The sequence below is a fragment of the Helianthus annuus genome, chromosome 10 (genome assembly GCF_002127325.2).
Source record: "Helianthus annuus cultivar XRQ/B chromosome 10, HanXRQr2.0-SUNRISE, whole genome shotgun sequence".
NCBI classification, from domain to species: Eukaryota; Viridiplantae; Streptophyta; class Magnoliopsida; order Asterales; family Asteraceae; genus Helianthus; species Helianthus annuus.
In genome coordinates, this window is record NC_035442.2 from 31538766 (window position 1) to 31559743 (window position 20978).

Sequence of the window (20978 nt, forward strand, 5' to 3'; positions counted from 1 at the left end):
AGATGAAGTGGGAGGAGTTTATTCATAAGTCTTGCTAAGTATTGTCCTCCCAGTGAGACTGAGCAACTGGAAGTGGAATTCTTTCAGTTAAAAATGGGAAATCAAACCTATCGAGAATATGTTTCTCGTTTCAACGACATATCTCGACTGGTTTCTTATTTAGCATTGACCGAGGAACAACTGATCAATAGGTTTATTTGGGGTCTACCCTCTGAAATGAGGGTGTTTATCAAATCCAAATCCCCCAAGACTTTTGCAGAAACTGTTGAGGCAGGCGCCGTCATGGCTGCCGAGATGATTCTGCGGCAGGCTGAATCTCCCGCACCAAAAAGGAAGTGGGAAGAAAGAAAGGAGGACACCCGGAATAACAACTTTAAAAGGCCTAAAACATTTCCTCAATGTCAAATTTGCAAACGCTTTCATACGGGGGAGTGTCGTTTTCCTTGTCCAAATTGTAAAAAGACAGGTCATGCTCTTCAAGAATGCAAGGAAAAGAAGAAGTGTTTCAAATGTGGAGACCCTAACCACATGAGATCTGAATGTCCCGAACTCAAAAGAAATAATAAGACACAACCAAATCAGCCAAAAGGGCGGGCATTTGTACTCACCACGGAAGAAGCCAAGACCAATACAGACGTTATCACGGGTACGTATCTCATAAATGATGTATATGCGCGTGTGTTATTTGATACCGGTGCAAATAGAAGTCTAGTGTCGACTACCTTTAGACCTTACTTGAACCAGGCGTCCCAAAACCTAGATCATGCCTTTACAGTAGAAATGGCTGATGGAAGTCAAAGAGAGATAGTTGACATAGTTAAGGATTGTAAAATAAGCTTAAACAACCATGTTATCCCTATAGACCTAATGCCTATGGAACTTGGAGAATTCGACATAGTCATAGGAATGGACTGGTTGACACCATATCATGCGGAAGTTATATGTGACAAAAGGATCGTCCGACTCCGATTACCCAACGGCAAACAACTAACTGTATCGGGAGACCGCACTGACAAGACTAAGAACCTCATCACGATAGCACAAGCACATAAATGCCTAAGGAAAGGGTATGTTGCCTTTCTAGTATATGTCGTAAACACTACAGAAAAGCAGAAGGTCGAGGACGTGCCAGTAGTACGAGAATACCCCGAAGTGTTTCCTGATGAGCTCCCGGGACTACCATCGGATAGACAGGTTGAGTTTCGCATTGACCTAGTTCCCGATACATCACCAATTGCTAAGTCGCCGTACAGACTAGCCCCGACAGAAATGCAAGAACTCAAGAAGCAACTACAAGAGTTGCTTGACAAGGGGTTTATCCAACCTAGTTCGTCACCATGGGAAGCACCCATCTTGTTTGTCAAGAAGAAAGATGGCACGATGCGCATGTGCATCGATTATAGAGACTTGAATAAAGCCACTATAAAGAATAAATACCCTTTGCCCAGGATCGATGACTTGTTTGATCAATTACAAGGGGCAAGCTATTTCTCTAAAATAGACTTGAGGTCTGGATACCATCAAGTGAAAGTTGCACCAGAAGACATACCTAAGACTGCCTTTAGGACTAGGTATGGTCATTATGAATTTTTGGTAATGCCATTTGGATTAACCAACGCACCTGCAGTGTTCATGGACCTCATGAACAGGGTTTGTAAACCTTACCTCGATAAGTTTGTGATCGTTTTCATTGACGATATCCTTATCTACTCTAATAATGAGGCAGAACATGAACAACACCTGAGAGCAGTCCTTGAATTGCTCAAGAAAGAGAAACTCTATGCAAAGTTCTCTAAGTGTGAATTTTGGATACGTGAGGTGCAATTCCTAGGCCACGTGATAAATGAATGTGGAATACAAGTTGACCCTGCAAATATTGAGCCTATCAAGAAATGGGAAGTACCAAAGAATCCCACTGAAATCAGAAGATTTCTGGGGTTAGCAGGATACTATAGAAGGTTTATTCAAGACTTCTCAAAGATTGCAACACCATTAACCACACTAACCCAGAAAGCCTCTAAGTTTAATTGGGGACCTAAACAAGAAGAAGCCTTTAACACGTTAAAGCATAAGTTATGTAGCGCCCCAATACTGTCACTTCCTGAGGGAATAAAAGATTTTGCCGTCTACTGTGATGCATCTCACTATGGTATGGGATGTGTACTCATGCAAAGAGGCAAAGTGATTGCCTACGCCTCTAGACAGTTGAAGATTCATGAACGGAACTACACAACCCATGATTTGGAACTTGGTGCCATAGTGTTCGCATTGAAAATTTGGAGGCACTATCTTTACGGTACAAAGTGCACTATCTATAGTGACCATAAAAGTTTAAAACACATATTTGAGCAGAAGGAGCTCAATATGCGTCAGAGACGATGGATGGAGTTATTAAGTGATTACGACTGTGAGATCCAATACCATCCAGGTAAGGCAAACATAGTAGCAGATGCTCTAAGTAGAAAAGAGAAACCTCAACCAATAAGAATTCGTGCAACCAGAATAGAGGTTAAAACTAGTCTCTTAGATCAAGTTAAGAATATACAACAAGAAGCCTTAAAAGAGAATCATATTGTAAAAGAAAGAATGATTGGGAGACTGAAGCTACTGACAATGGGAAATGATAATATCCTTAGGTTCAACAATAGGATATGGGTTCCTAATTTTGGAGGACTGCAAGATACAATATTAGAGGAAGCTCATAAGTCTAAGTATTCCATTCACCCTGGCAGTGACAAGATGTATAAGGATTTAAGGAGAGATTATTGGTGGCCAGGAATGAAGCGATTTGTTGCCCATTATGTGGAAAAATGCCTTAAGGTGAAGGCAGAACATCAAAAACCCTATGGATACTTGCAACAACCAGAGATCCCAGAATGGAAATGGGAGAAAATCACCATGGATTTTATCACGAAGCTCCCAAGGTTAAGTCACGGTCATGATACTATTTGGGTAATAGTGGACAGACTGACCAAGTCTGCACACTTCGTGCCAATTTGTGAGGACTATAAGATGAACAAGCTAGCTCAAATTTACATCAAAGAAATAGTCTCACGACATGGGGTGCCTGTATCGATCATATCAGACAGAGATAGTCGTTTCACATCTAAATTCTGGCAAAGTTTCCAACAAGAGTTGGGAACCAAGCTTAATCTAAGCACTGCGTATCATCCTCAGACGGATGGGCAGAGTGAACGGACTATTCATACGTTAGAAGATATGTTTCGGGCTTGTGTAATTGATTTTGGTGGAAGTTGGGACACTCATCTACCACTCATCGAATTCGCCTACAATAATAGCTATCACGTCGGTATCAAAGCTGCACCTTATGAAGCTTTATACGGAAGAAGGTGCCGGACTCCTATCTGTTGGACGGAAGTAGGGGAAAGTCAACTATCAGGACCAGAAATCATTGTAGAGACCACACAAAAGATCCAGCAAATAAAAGAAATGATGAAAAGTGCTCTAGATCGACAAAAGAGTTATGCAGATCAGAGGCGTAAACCCCTAGAGTTCCAACTAGGGGATAAAGTAATGCTTAAGGTATCACCTCTGAAAGGAGCGATTCGGTTTGGAAAGAAGGGAAAGTTGAAACCCCGATACATTGGGTCGTTTGAAGTAACAAGCAAAGTAGGACCAGTGGCTTATCGGCTAAAACTTCCTGAACAGCTGGCAGGAATACATAATACTTTTCATGTATCAAATTTAAGGAAGTGCCTAGTGGACGAAGCCCAACAAATACCCCTGGAAGACGTACAGGTTGACGACAAACTCAACTTTATTGAAGAACCACTACAAATCGAAGATAGGAAGGTTAAAAAGTTACGCAAGAAGGAAACCCCGTTAGTCAAAGTCAAGTGGAACGCACGTCATGGACCCAACTTTACATGGGAACTAGAAAACATAATGAAGATAAGTACCCTCATCTTTTTAAGTAATGACAAATTTCGAGGACAAAATTTTTGTATGGAGGGAAGGATGTAATACCCCGAACCTTAATGTGCTGGTTATAAACGTGTGAAATATGTAATTTATATTTCATATATTGTTAAAAGAGTAAGATGATTGTGTGAAAGGTGAAATATCTTGACAAACCTTGGCTAATATAAGAGACCGTAAATATTAATAATTAAATATATTATTTTATTTACCTTACTCCGTTTTTAATGAAACTTAGGTTAAAACGTAGATAAAAATATGCTCGTTCTAATGACATATTCGTCGTTTTATAAAACGTCATAATTTAAAAGTTATACAAGAAAAACGAGTGAAGCAGCTGAATTAATATAACTAAGCTAGCTAGCTAGCACGTCAAGCTAGCTAGCTAGCTAGCACGTCAATTGTCCGGAGCCATTGAGGTGCTTGCTTGCTTCACATATATATAGGAGTTAAATTGTAGGATTTTAGATACACCAAAATTTTAAAGGGGACGCTCTACTATTGAGAATCCCGAGTATACGATACCCCGTTGGGTGTTGTTAGTAGTCGTTTTTGGAGCACGAGTAGGAGCAGGAGTAGGAGTAGGGAAACTCTACATCAACGTGCCGTAGATAGTTTTGAGGTATACTCTCGTTTAAGTTTATGTTTAGTTATTTATTATTTATTTTTAGTAGTTAATATTAGTTTTATTATTAGTAATAATATATTAGTAGTAGTAGTGTTAGTATTATTTTTAGGTACTAGGATTATTGTCAGGGGCGGGTATTGGGTAGCCTAGCCTTAGTTAGGCATGGACTGATCACCCATGCTTAAACAAGGTAGGGTTAACCAATATCCAATCATGATAATGACTAGTTAGGTGTACCATTACTTAACCTAGGATTATGTAATTGTGTCAGGACCTTGAGACATAACCCAGTCGTGCTAGCGGCTGTTAAGCAATTGCTAATCAGGTGAGTCATCATACTTGTCTTTTAAACTGTGATAGTATACTCGTCCATAACTGGTAATAATGAGAATGTTGCAGTATGCATGTGTCAGTAGGGGTATATGGGATCCTATTATGCTTAATGAGGTGTGTCACTCTGGGAAGGGTAATAAGGTGTTGTACCCACAGGCACTTCGTGCTTATAAGGTCCAGCGACACACACTCATACCTATGTGACGGTCGTAGGGGGACACAGCTGGAGGACCAGTATGTCTCTTGTACGGTGGTTTGTGACAAGTCAAATGTGACCTATAAGGTTCAGTGAGGCCCAACCTGACTATAATGTGGTCACATGCCCATATTGTGTATGCATATAATGTAAATTGTGGTCTGTCTTTATAAAAATTGTATAGTATGAGCTCACCAGTATATATCTGACGTCGTTTTGAGTATACTTATCTCAGGTGAGTCATGAGGAAAGCTATAGGAACTACTTGACAGTTGTGGAGTTTTAGAAGATCAAGGAGTTCTTAGTTGCCAAAAGTTTGTAAATAAATAAAGTGTTGTACTCAGACTATTATAAGTTTTAATGAAAGTTTAGTTTGTTTCCGCTGTAAGTGTATCAATTGTGCACAATCACCCGGGTTACGGGGTGGGTGTTACACCGGTGGGTATTGAAGGAGGTCCTACTAAATTTGACCCAGGTCCTTTGCAGCACTGAACAATGGCAAGACTCTTATCAAACCGTTCCCTTAACCCCGACCAGGTAGCCAACATATCTCCATATAGACCGTGGAGATATGAATGGTGAACATCTTTTATTTTATATAGACAGTAAAATAATGCCAAGACACCACAGACAAACGATAAGGAAGAATCACCTTCAACATAAGAAACTAGTTGTTAAAGTCATTAATACATAACCAAATAAAAAGTGCGAAAAGATTAAAAATAAAAAGTATTACACTAGACACTTGTCTTCACCAAGTGATGTAAGAGACTTAGGCAAACATGGCCTTTGATTGTCAAGAACTCTTACGATCAATTTTGGATCCCGAGATGACCCACACACTCTATGATGGAAAATGGATGATGGTGGTGGATGATGGTGTTGTGATGGTGGTGGGTGGTGGGTGACGTGTGAGAGAGGTGGTGTGCCAAGGGATGGTTTGCAAATGAGCCAAGCACCCCTATTTATAGCCTGAACAGTAGCTCGGGCGTGGCCCCGAGTCCATCCTCCTTCTCTTTCTTCATTAATTGTAGTTTGTCTGCATTAGTTGACCACACCTAGGGGTGTTCATGAGCCGAACCGAACCGAACGGAGGTCTGCTCGTGCTCGGTTCGGTTTGAAACCGAGCCGCTCGGTTCGGTTCGGATTTAGGTAATCGAGCGAAAATCTTATGCTCGTGCTCGGTTCAGTTTAGAACCGAGCCGCTCGGTTCGGTTCACTTTTGCTCAGTTTTATTTAGCCAAAATACAAACATAAAAAGTGCCATAAAAATAAAGACAAAATGTCATCCAAATGTTTAATGTTTAAGAACATCTAAAATGCAAAATAACTTCCAAAACACGCGTTGAAGTCATTCTAGACATCTTTAATCAAAAACTGATTTCAAAACATAAAATTTGAATACAGCAACATCAATTCAAACCCAAAAAATACCCCTCTTTCGGCTCTTTTAGGTGCAAAAATCTGTCCACATATCTCTCACGTCTTTCATTTCATCTTCCAACTCAACACTCTCCCCATCACTTAACTCAACAGTATTCTCTATTACATTTGATGCCTTATGAGAAGACATCCTACAAATTAATAAATTAAAAAATTAGTTAAAGCTAGAAGAATTACAGGTTCAACATCTTTATTATATTTAATAAATATAATATATTAATAAATATAATATATATTTAATAAATATAATATATAGGGAGCCGTTAGAATGAGAACCACCCCGAGTTGTAAGAACCGCGAGAACCACACCATCCGGGTCGCCGTTTACCATGATTTTTTTTTACAACTAGATGTGTAAATTATAAACACATCCGTAAAAAAAAATTTAAACGCCCCCCCCCCCCCCGAGGGGGTAGTTTTTTACACCACAAGTTTGGTGAAAAAAAAAGAAAAAAAAAATAAAAACACCAAACTTATGGTGTAAAAAACTACCCCCTCGGGGGGGGGGGGGCGTTTAAATTTTTTTTTACGGATGTGTTTATAATTTACACATCTAGTTGTAAAAAAAAATCGTGGTAAATGGCGACCCGGATGGTGTGGTTCTCGCGGTTCTTACAACTCGGGGTGGTTCTCATTCTAGCAGCCCCCATAATATATATATATATATATATAATAAATTCGATCGAAACCGAACGAGCGACGAGCGAGCGTACCTATGCTCGTGCTCGGTTCGTTTTTAAACCGAATCGAGCTGCTCGGCTCGGTTTTAACCGAGCAATGAATCGAACGAGCATATTTCCGCTTTTTCGAACGATCATCGAACAATCTTCGAGCGCCGAGCAGTTTGGACACCCCTAACCACACCCCCGTGTCCGCTGGGCACGACCCCGTGTGCAGAAGCGTATCTGTACTATCAAGATTTTCTCAGATTCTGCGAATCTTAGAGTTAACCACGGCCCCGTGTCCGCTGGGCACGCCCCCGTGGTGGGTGATAGAAGCTTCTACAACTTTGTCTTTTCTGCTGACACTTGGGCACGCCCCCGTGCTCACTGAGCACGGGGCGTGTTCAGCCTTCTGTTCTCTTGTTTTGCTTGGGAAGATGCTGTCGGGAGGTCGGGCATGCCACGTTTGTTCCTTTTCTTGTATTTATGTTAGATTTAGCTGCCTTTTTGCTTCTTTTGTTCATTTGAGCTCATTTAATCCTGAAAATACAAAAGGAAGACAAAAACATACTTTTTTCAACATTAGTACTAAAAAAAGGGTTAGTTTTATGCCACAATTGATGTAATTTATATGTTGCATTTTGTGCACATCGCAAGCCGTTGCTAAAGAGAAGATACCTTGGTTAATGACTTTAAAGTGTCATGACCTGTTGGGGGCAGCTATGTGTAGCTAGAACACCGCTGGCTGTCTGCGTTGAGATCTTATCAGACACCGTCCAAGTGGGAGCTGTTAGATATTATGTCTGATTCGATAAGTCAACGCTGCCGACCGAGTCTTGACCCGTAAGAGTTACACCTTGGGCAACGAACTAAAATCCACTTAACCTGTTTAACTGGTAATTACGAACAACATACGAGAATTGCCATAAGTTTACTGTCTTCATGTAGCAAGCCCTTGCTAAAGAGAAGATACCTTGGTTAATGACTTTAAAGTGTCATGACCTGTTGGGGGCAGCTATGTGTAACTAGAACACTATTGCCTGTCTGCGTTGAGATCTTATCAGAGACCGTCCAAGTGGGAGTTGTTTGATATTATGTCTGGTTCGATAAGTCAACGCTGCCGACTGTCACACCCCAACCGATGGCGGAAACATCGGGATGAGACGAACAAATTGCTCAAAACAACATAACACTAAATGTGACAATATGAATTTAAATCATTTTATTAAAACTAGAAGAGTATTACAAGTCTCAAATATCAAACATAAATTCAACATTAATTAGTTACTAAAATGGGTTTCTAAAGCCATCCTAACTTGTTTTCTTGAATCTTGAACAATCAACCTGCAACATGTATTAAAATAACATCAACAAAAAGTTGGCGAGTATACAGGTTTGATACATAGCATAAAGTAGAATAAAAAGTTTAAATACTCATATCCAACATGAACAACATAATACAAGTTACTAATATGCTGAAACAGTGTCACTATATGTCAAACCCAAGTTTCCAACGCACACACCCCAAGACTCACTCAAGGGCGATGCGTACTCCTATACAATAGGAGATTTAATAAGTCTCAAAAGTTTAATAAGTCTCGGTAGTCTCAGAAGTTTAATAAGTCTCAGTAGTCTCAAGAAGTTTAATAAGTTTCACAAGGTTAATGAGCATATAGACACAAAAAGTTTACATGGCATACGAGATTAACAAGCATCAAAATTGTTTCATGTTTAAAAATGGATAGAGTGTGCATATAACAAGTTTCAAGTGTTACGTGTTTTGTATAGAATACATGTTGCACCCAAAAGTGATAAAATCAAAATGGGATCAAGTATACTCACATTGATTGCATTGCGTTTTCTTGGTAAAGAGATTAGAGATTGCCCACGAGATTCCAAGTGATTACCCTAATTGAGAAAACGTTACCAATTATTATGGTTTGACTTTTGGGATTGTGATATCCATGATTTGTATTGTTTCCATGATAAACTACTAACAACGCCTAGTATTGGAATGTTTATAATAATATTTCTGATTTTGTTAATGATAATAATATTATTTAGAATTCTAGTAATAAAATATGTGTTTAATATTTATAATAACCATGATAATAATGGTAAAAGTAATAAATCATTAGAATTTATATATTTTCTTATAAATAAATGATATGTATTAGTAATGGAATATATATATATATATATATATATATATATATATATATATATATTAGTATATTATCATAATACTAATAAGTTGGAATTTTTATTAATTATAATAATAATAATAGTTGAAATAATGATAACAATAATATTAACATTATTTTATAATTCAAATAATATTATTGGTTATAATAATAATTATTATAACTGAAATAATTAATATCTATATAATAATAATAATGATAATAACAATAATAACATTAGCAATATAATAATATAATAATAATAATTTTAATAAGAATGAATATTCTGATTTAAATATTAATAATAATTTCTGATTAATAATAATAATAATAATAATGGTATAGTTTAAGAATGATAAATCTGATTATTGAATAAAAAAATGCTGAATTTATATCAATAATAATCTTTACTGATTTTTTATATAATAACCGGTTCTCCTTCATAATACTAGCATAAATAACAAAACGATAAAATCAGTTATACGATCTCAGTCGGAAACGAGGACCGGGAAAAAGTTGAAAGGGTTACCGAAGTCGGCGAAGGCTTGCCGGAGGGGCTGTCTTCTTCGGCGGGGTTCCGACGGCCAGCAGCAGTCCCGGCAAGGTGCAGCGGTGGTCTTCCGGCGACTTGTTGTCTTCTCCGGTGAGTTCAGAGGTTCCGGCTAAGAGAGAAGTGTGGGAGGTGTGCGATGTCGGGTTGAAGGAGAGGTCGGTATTTATAACATACGGGTCTCGCAAAGAGTATGGTAACGAGCTCGTAATTACGGAAACGACTCGTGATTGATTGGTGATCAATCAAGAAAAGGAAATGATTGATATGTTTTAATTTAGGAATGGTTGAATTTTCGGAAGCTGTTTACGCAAGAAAGAAAAGGAAAGAGTTTGGTCAACCTGTTATGGTGTTTTGGCGGTTAAACAAGAATTTCGAAATACTGAAATAGCGCATAAGAGTTATTAGTTTCCTAATATGGTTGGATGTGGCATGCTCGGCCGGATGGTTAAGTGTTTGTTTGTTGGACTTGAGGTCGTGAGTTCGAATCCGCCTGGGGCCGGTTCTCGCCCAGGAGACCCCCCTTTTTGTTTCTTTTTTGACTTAACTGAACTAACTGAGTTTTCTAACTCAGTTAGTTGTCTCCTTTGGTAATTACTAACCAGGTTAGACTTAACCAGGTTATTTTCAATGTTATGACGAATTCACTAACCAAGTTAGCTTAAATTTATTAAAATTCAATAAAATTCCTTTTTATTTATTTCCAATACTAATTTATTTAATTAATTAATTTATTTAATTACTATATTTATTTATTTTAACTACTAGTATATATTATAATTATTTGATTTAGCCCAAAATCTTGGGTATTTTACCGAATTAACGTACGAATTCCCGATTTTTGTCTAGTTTAGGGTAATCTCTTGATAATACTTGTTTCGAGAGGCATGATTAGGATATCTTTCCACTGTTTTTACGTGTTTGACATAGTTTAACGTGTTTAACCACAACATAGAATCCACACAAGAATATGATCAAAAATGCATTTTTCATTATGATCCAAGTCTCGAAATACAAAGTAGGGTAAAATGAGAGTACAACTGACTGAAATTGGAAAGTACAACCCATAAAGCTATAAATAGAAAGATCAAAAATACGGAACGTTACAGTCTCCCCTACTTTAGGAGATTTCGTCCTCGAAATCTTAGAGGAAAGACTGGAAGAAAAAGAAACAATGCGGTGGTTGATCGAGGAAACATGAATGTTGAAGAACAACATCGATCGTGACAGTTTTACCATCAAGTGTTGGCATCTTGAGCTTGGTTAGCATTGAGAGCTGGTCCTTTTGGTGCTGGTTGCTGTTCTTGATTCCATAGAGGACATTGTGGGCGAAGGTGTGTTGTGTCTCCACACTTGAAACATGCTCTAACATTGTTTGCTGGTTTAAGGTTTTGGGGAGCTTGCGGACAATGAGCATTATTATGACCAAAGCGGTTGCACGCAGTGCAATGGCGACATCTTACGTCGGTAGGGTGATGATAGCGGCAGGTGGTACACTGAGGATGAACCCCAGTGTATGGTTTTCTTGTGTTCTCTGGTGCACCAGGGTGTGGATTAGCAGCAGGTACAATCGCGTTGCAGCCAGAGTTTTGAAACTTGCGTTTCTTACTCTCTCCACTACTTGATTGTTGGGTGATTTGGTGAGCCGGTTTAGCAGGGTGGGTTGCGTTGGCGGCTGCAGCAGCTTGTTTGTCTCGAACGCGATTGTTGTTCAAGCTGGCAGCAAGTCGATAGACAGCCTCGATGTTGTGGAGGCGGGCTGCCTCGATGGTGTCCCTCATGGCAGGAGGTAAACCATGGATATACTTCTTGATCATTCTATCAACGGTGAGGACCAGGTGGGGTACCACAAAGCTCAGCTGCTTGAAACGAATGGTATACGCAAGGTTGTCGTCACCAATCTGCTTGAGAGACCAAAACTCTTCCTCAAGCTTCTGTTGTTCATGAGGAGGGCAGAATTCCTCCATCATGAGCTGCTTCAATTCTTCCCATGACAATGCATATGCCAACTCGTTTGAACGAATGTTCCTTTCATTCGTCTACCACTCTAGGGCTCTTGCTTGAAAGACACCAGTAGCACTACGTGTCTTGAGCTCATCAGGACATTCACTGTTGATGAAGGTGACCTCTATGCTGTCAAACCATTCAAACATAGCGGTCACACCCTCTTGGCCAGTGAAGGGCTTTGGGTGACAAAAGGCGAAGTGTTTGTAGTTAAAGGCAATAGGCTTAGGTTGGGCAACTTTGGAGTCAATGGAAGAGTTGGGGGTGTTGGAAGCTTGGATCTCAATCACAACTTTGGGGATAAGGCGAGCGAATTGCTTGGCCATAAACGCCATCATCTTCTTTTGAGAGCTAACCCTTGACTTTTTGGACGAGCTGGAAAGTTGATGAGATGAAGACATCCACGATTTCAAAATGAGAATGAGACTTTGATCATAATGATTATTTGAGAAAAATTGTTTAATGCATGCAACATGTAGCACATTGTGTTTCACATAGGATAACATGAATAAAGTGACATGAATTTTCACATAGAGTAACACGTATGATAAAAGCATAATAAATTTAATTTGTTCACGAGAGAGAGTAACATTAATTGTTTTAGATTGCAACAATAGTGTGAGTTGTGACTTCCTAGCTTGAAATGAAGATAACGCTCAATGTAAAAACACATAAAATTTGAGATAACATAAAAGAGATTTAACGTAAAACATGGATTGTCACGGAACGTAACATACGACACTTCCAAAGTGAATCAAAGTCCTTTTCGAATTAAGGAAACGTGCTTTGGCCTAATAGACAAATACTCTCATCGAGGAGCGACTAACGATATTTGTCCTTCCAGTTACTACACGTCCTTAATCGATTGGGAAAATCGAAACTTTGGCGAGAGTGAAAATCGAGGAGTGGGACTAGTTAAACAAGATGCGAGTATCACCTCTAACTTGATAACATCGTACCCTAACGTGTTTGGTACTTATCAAAAGATAAGGGTCCACTAGAGTATGAAATGGAAAACTCCCTTCAAGGTTTGGATATCACTCCTAACTTGAGGGTAGATTTCGTGCAAAAATCAAAGTATAGCTGAGTGAAAATCATCACCAAGTGTGGGAATCACCCCTATCTTGATAATTCGTTTCGATTGTGTTATATGAGTGTCTTCAAAGCCTCCAAGTGTGTATTGTGTTAGCCTTAGGAAAGACATGTATATTAAGAGTCCAAGAGAATAGAGGGAAGCAAAGAAGATAGAAAGGAAATTGTTTTAAGCAACACATAGTGAATAAGCTCTTAAACTATAGACTAGGCAAGGCATTCCTAATTCCCTATAGTTATGGCTCTGATACCAATCTGGTATCAGAGTACTCCTACTATAGACTAGGGAAAAGTAAGGCAATCCTACCCAATTCCCTATAGTTATGGCTCTGATACCAATCTGTCACACCCCAACCGATGGCGGAAACATCGGGATGAGACGAACAAATTGCTCAAAACAACATAACACTAAATGTGACAATATGAATTTAAATCATTTTATTGAAACTAGAAGAGTATTACAAGTCTCAAATATCAAACATAAATTCAACATTAATTAGTTACTAAAATGGGTTTCTAAAGCCATCCTAACTTGTTTTCTTGAATCTTGAACAATCAACCTGCAACATGTATTAAAATAACATCAACAAAAAGTTGGCGAGTATACAGGTTTGATACATAGCATAAAGTAGAATAAAAAGTTTAAATACTCATATCCAACATGAATAACATAATACAAGTTACTAATATGCTGAAACAGTGTCACTATATGTCAAACCCAAGTTTCCAACGCACACACCCCAAGACTCACTCAAGGGCGATGCGTACTCCTATACAATAGGAGATTTAATAAGTCTCAAAAGTTTAATAAGTCTCGGTAGTCTCAGAAGTTTAATAAGTCTCAGTAGTCTCAAGAAGTTTAATAAGTTTCACAAGGTTAATGAGCATATAGACACAAAAAGTTTACATGGCATACGAGATTAACAAGCATCAAAATTGTTTCATGTTTAAAAATGGATAGAGTGTGCATATAACAAGTTTCAAGTGTTGCGTGTTTTGTATAGAATACATGTTGCACCCAAAAGTGATAAAATCAAAATGGGATCAAGTATACTCACATTGATTGCGTTGCGTTTTCTTGGTAAAAAGATTAGAGATTGCCCACGAGATTCCAAGTGATTACCCTAATTGAGAAAACGTTACCAATTATTATGGTTTGACTTTTGGGATTGTGATATCCATGATTTGTATTGTTACCATGATAAACTACTAACAACGCCTAGTATTGGAATGTTTATAATAATATTTCTGATTTTGTTAATGATAATAATATTATTTAGAATTCTAGTAATAAAATATGTGTTTAATATTTATAATAACCATAATAATAATGGTAAAAGTAATAAATCATTAGAATTTATATATTTTCTTATAAATAAATGATATGTATTATTAATGGAATATATATATATATATATTAGTATATTATCATAATACTAATAAGTTGGAATTTTTATTAATTATAATAATAATAATAGTTGAAATAATGATAACAATAATATTAACATTATTTTATAATTCAAATAATATTATTGGTTATAATAATAATTATTATAACTGAAATAATTAATATCTATATAATAATAATAATAATGATAATAACAATAATAACATTAGTAATATAATATAATAATAATAATAATAATAATAATAATAATTTTCGAAAATAATAATATTATTATTAATAAGAATGAATATTCTGATTTAAATATTAATAATAATTTCTGATTATTAATAATAATAATGGTATAGTTTAATAATGATAAATCTGATTATTGAATAAAAAAAATGCTGAATTTATATCAATAATAATCTTTACTGATTTTTTATATAATAACCGGTTCTCCTTCATAATACTAGCATAAATAACAAAACGATAAAATCAGTTATACGATCTCAGTCGGAAACGAGGACCGGGAAAAAGTTGAAAGGGTTACCGAAGTCGGCGAAGGCTTGCCGGAGGGGCTGTCTTCTTCGGCGGGGTTCCGACGGCCAGCAGCAGTCCCGGCAAGGTGCAGCGGTGGTCTTCCGGCGACTTGTTGTCTTCTCCGGTGAGTTCAGAGGTTCCGGCTAAGAGAGAAGTGTGGGAGGTGTGCGATGTCGGGTTGAAGGAGAGGTCGGTATTTATAACATACGGGTCTCGCAAAGAGTATGGTAACGAGCTCGTAATTACGGAAACGACTCGTGATTGATTGGTGATCAATCAAGAAAAGGAAATGATTGATACGTTTTAATTTAGGAATGGTTGAATTTTCGGAAGCTGTTTACGCAAGAAAGAAAAGGAAAGAGTTTGGTCAACCTGTTATGGTGTTTTGGCGGTTAAACAAGAATTTCGAAATACTGAAATAGCGCATAAGAGTTATTAGTTTCCTAATATGGTTGGATGTGGCATGCCCGGCCGGATGGTTAAGTGTTTGTTTGTTGGACTTGAGGTCGTGAGTTCGAATCCGCCTGGGGCCGGTTCTCGCCCAGGAGACCCCCCTTTTTGTTTCTTTTTTGACTTAACTGAACTAACTGAGTTTTCTAACTCAGTTAGTTATCTCCTTTGGTAATTACTAACCAGGTTAGACTTAACCAGGTTATTTTCAATGTTATGACGAATTCACTAACCAAGTTAGCTTAAATTTATTAAAATTCAATAAAATTCCTTTTTATTTATTTCCAATACTAATTTATTTAATTAATTAATTTATTTAATTACTATATTTATTTATTTTAACTAATAATATATATTATAATTATTTGATTTAGCCCAAAATCTTGGGTATTTTACCGAATTAACGTACGAATTCCCGATTTTTGTCTAGTTTAGGGTAATCTCTTGATAATACTTGTTTCGAGAGGCATGATTAGGATATCTTTCCACTGTTTTTACGTGTTTGACATAGTTTAACGTGTTTAACCCAACATAGAATCCACACAAGAATATGATCAAAAATGCATTTTTCATTATGATCCAAGTCTCGAAATACAAAGTAGGGTAAAATGAGAGTACAACTGACTGAAATTGGAAAGTACAACCCATAAAACTATAAATAGAAAGATCAAAAATACGGAACGTTACACCGACCGGGTCTTGACCCGTAAGAGTTACACCTTGGGCAACGAACTAAAATCCACTTAACCTGTTTAACTGGTAATTACGAACAACATACGAGACAGATCGTAATTATATTTATGATCATAAGCGGGTATTAACTGAGAGACGGGTACATGGATCGGGTGACACGAGAATACTCACCCTACGCCACTTGTCGCACATGCACCTTTGCTGCGCCACATGTCGTACATGCGTCCACCTACCGCCACTTGTCATGCACCTACCTTTTGGCCAATTGCAATACATGCATTATGCATGTATGCCACGTGGCAAGCATGCATAAGACTCCATATCTTTTAAAATCAATTGGGTCTTGCATTTTAATGGGTTGGATGAACAAAATGTAGAACACAAAAAATGCTCTCAACCACACCACATACACAGCCGGCCACCGTCGCGGGCCGCCGTCGCCGCCCCCGCTTCCGCCGTCCCGCCGCTGACCGCTGCTGTCCGCTGCTGCCAGCCGCCACCTGCCGCCGCTGTTGCAGCCGTCTGCCGCCGCTATTTGCCGCAGTTGGCTGTTGCTTGGCGCCACCTCCTTCGCCGCGTTTCGTTGGTTCGTTTACTAGCACTTGTTCGTTGATCCTCGGTGTCTCAACCGGTTAGTCATTAACCGAGGTATATCTTTCTCATCGGTAGTTAAATATATTTTACTGTGCTTGTATTTGCACGTAACCGGATCTTGTCGGGGTTTCGCTTTGTTGATCATTTGTTTATATTTCCGCTGCGTTTTATTAATTAACTCGTTTAATTAATTAACTAGAGTTAATAGCCAAAATGGTCCCTGAGGTTTGCTCACTTTTGCCACTTTAGTCCAAAACCCAAATTTTTTACATCTGGGTCCCCGAGGTTTGCATTTTTTTGCCATATTAGTCCAAAAATGAAATCTGCTCAGATTTCTCAAAAAAAAAAAACTCAAGTTTTGTCCTTTTGCACATGGGTAAAATGGTCATTTTCATTTTATTATAACTAATTATTAATTAAAAATAATAAACCTACCACCACCTCTCTCTCTCCCTCTACTCCTCTTTGCCACCACCACCGCCATCACCGCCACCTCCTCACGCCGGCGACACTAACATTCCTCCGTATCCCCCTCTCTTTCTCTCTCTCTCTCTAAAACACAAAACCAGAAACCATCACAAAAACAAATCAAAACAAAAACCGATTTGTAAAAAGAAACGAGGCTCGGATCTGTTTTACATTGGGAACAAGGAGGAATAACCGCCATGGCTGCAAACAGAGGTTGCAAGCGCACTTGCCCTCCTCCGATTCTGCCACGCCAAGCTGCGGAAAATCTCAAATGTTGACCCAATTTTGATCATCCTGTTTGTTACAAGGATTAGGTGAAATCATCACAGCCTCGTGGTGAATAAAAGGACTGGGTTCAAGTTTTGATCATCCTGTTTGTTACAACCACCTTCAAACCTGCAACAAGAAACCCAGGTTGATCAGACCTGCACCCAATTTCATCACCACCACCATTAATCCACCACCACCACCACCATCTCTTTGTCTCCCTCCTTCACCCACCACCTCCAACAACACACCACCACAACCACCTTCAAACCTGCAACAACACGATTCAACAACCAACACCGGAACCCTAACCCCAAACCTGCAACAACACGATTCAGCAACCAACACCGGAACCCTAACCCAAATCAGCAACCAACACGATTCAACCCACCACCCCTACTGAAAACCCTAATCCCAAGAACCTGCAAACCACCACTATTAAACCCACCACCCCATCCACCATCACAATCCCCCCACCGTCTCCACCATCACCACCTTCACTGAAACCCTAATCCCAAACAACCTGCAAACAACCCTAATCACCAACCACCTGCAAACAACCTAGATCCTTCACCTGCTCCACCGGTTCTCATCACGGTGGTGGTGGTGGTGTTCGACAGAGAGGAGAGAGAGAGAGAGGAGAGAGAGATGGGTGTTTGGAGAGAGAAAGAGAGAGATGGGTGTCGTTTTCCGATGTCGGTTCTCATCACGGTGGTGGTAGTGTTGGCAGCAGTGGGATGGTGGTGGTGGGGATGATGCGGTGGTGGTGTGGAGGTATTTCAGAGAAGAGAGAGAGAGAGTGCTGAAGAATATGATGAAGATGAACTGCTGCATCTGATGTGTGTATATTAATATATATATATATATATATATATATATATATATAAATTCTTGAATTATGAAAATATTAAATGAAAAGCAAAATGACCAAAATGCCCCTGAACTAAAAGACAAAATAGGAGGTTGCAACAGTCAAAAAATAGGGTTTTTAAATTTTGGACCAAAATGGCAACAAAATGCAAACCTCGGGGACCCAGATGTAAAAAATTTGGGTTTTGGACTAAAGTGGCAAAAGTGAGCAAACCTCAGGGACCATTTTGGCTATTAACTCTAATTAACTATTATTTATTGAACCAGGTTTTGATAAATAAAATTTTGACCGATCACCACGGAAACCCAACACTAATAAGGGGCAACGCCCGCTACCGCTTGGCGCTCCGGCGGTAGTGTAAAATTAGTGCAAATTTTGGAAAAAACTGACGTTTTTTCAATTTCGTTACCGCTTATTTATAAAACGTTACCGCTACGAACGAATCCTAGATCCGCCACTGGTTAACATCCTTTAGCATGAAAGCCTTTAAGTGAAAGAAGTGATTATAGGTATATATTGTTTTAAGGTATTTCTATCGATAAGCATCATATTTGTATTAAAGATGCATATTTCACGAAAAGGAAACCCACTTTGAACCACTCACTTGAAATCTCAGGTTTATAGCTCCATGTTGTGGGTAAAATATGTAACACCGGTCGCGTAACGTGCGGCCAACAAACATAAATACCCGAGACAACGAGCGGACATTCACACTAGTAATCCTAAACATAAAATATAATACAAATGAGACAAAGTTGAGAGATAAAAGTATAGAAATTCAAGCTCCTCTCAATACATCACAAATCAAAATTGAATCAATATTATTAGTAAGAATATTAGCGAGTTTGACAATAAGTTAACACTTGTTAAATATATCAGAGTAAGGGGCTGTTTGGTAGCATCTGAATGACATTAAGAGGCTACCACTTAATGAAATCATTTAAGAGTTTAACAAAGATAATGTAGAAGAATGTGACATGTGATGGTTTACCATTCAGATGTTACCTCTTATCCAGTCAGACATAAGGTTACCTCTTATTCATTCAAACATAAGGGCCACAAATGATTTCATTAAGAGGCAACCTCTGAATGGATTAAGAGGCTACCAAACAGGGCCTAAAAGTTTCATATTATAGTTGTAAAGTTTCATACCGTAATTGTAAACTTTTATTAGATTGATTAAGCAAGCTAAAATACAATTTGTTGTGAAACAATGGTTTATGATTTATAGCATGAAAAAAATAAATCTCGTATAGATCGATACGTCGGTGTTCTCAATTTCTCAAAAGTCATAACCATTTAAACACTCGAAGAAAAAGAAAAGACCATCAACAACACTTTGACAAGTGGGCCTATGTGGGCCTGTATTTTGAGTTTTCCTTAGTGGGGGCCCGTTTGCACAAATGAAATATGAGATTAGGGTGTTTCACTTGACTTTTGATACAAGTAGCATGAAATGGAGCGAGGTGTGGTGTCATGAGTCACGTTGTGTCGCCGTCGGTAAAAGGTCACAATCCGTGACGCCGCAGTCAATACCGGCTCACAATAGCTTGGCTTTCTTTTTCTACGAGATGCTTCTCGAATATTCTCTTTTTCTTCTTTTATTTTCAAATCCAACCCTCCAATTTTGAAGTTCGAAAAAACTTCCAACCACCCTTTGTTTTTGCAAGACGTACTATTATTGACAAGATTTCAACATTTCCTAACGACTTATGATTTTATTTACATTATTTCCTAAAGACTTATGATTTTATTTACATTATTTAACAAAAGTATTAAGAGTTTTCTTTTATACAAAAATGCTAAGTATGGAGAAGTATTTATGGTTATATATATGATGATCAACTTATGCTTATTTTTTATGAAAATACAGATAACAGATTAACAATAACAACTGTCAAGGACCTTCCGGTCCAATGGCATGAGGGTCATGGTTAAGGTTTATGATCTGAGAGGTTCGAAATCTGACTCAAGGGGTTTTTTCACAGTAGTGAGTTTTCTCCTTGATGGTATTCATTGGTGAGTCAGACATAGAGCGTCAAAATCAGCATTGGCGGTTGCCATCCCGTCTCAAGAAGGCTCACAAGCTAACAATAATTTGGTAATCATATCCATATATAAACATTTAAGTTGGTTGTTAACCATACTTATATGAATGTATTCGGAAATTGAGATAGAATTATACTAAAAATTAAGGGAATTGATGATAGTACATCTAAAGGTGTTTGGTCTAGCATTTTTAAGGTTATTATAGCGTTCCTTGATCTTTCAAGTTGATAGTTTAAACCTCGTGTAGACAATGATATATAACTTAGGTTCATGTTAGCATGCTATAAAAATGTATTTTTTTAATAAGAGGAAAATTGAGACATTGTACATAGGTACATGTTTGGTTTTTTCCTATTTTTTTCAATGTTTGTATATTTTTACTCGAACTGAACACTAACGACATCACCCATGTAAATATAGAAAATAATTGGCATAAAAGAAAAAAAAAACAATAGGAAACTATGTTTACTAAAAATGTGTTCGAGATGAGTTATTCTTTTTTTTATTTGAACGACAAATTTGGATCACTGACGGACCACTAGAGTATCATCGTGCCACCAGAGGAACCACCCGATCATATCCATCTCCACTAGGAGTAATGCCACACCAATTCAGGAGGAAACCCAATA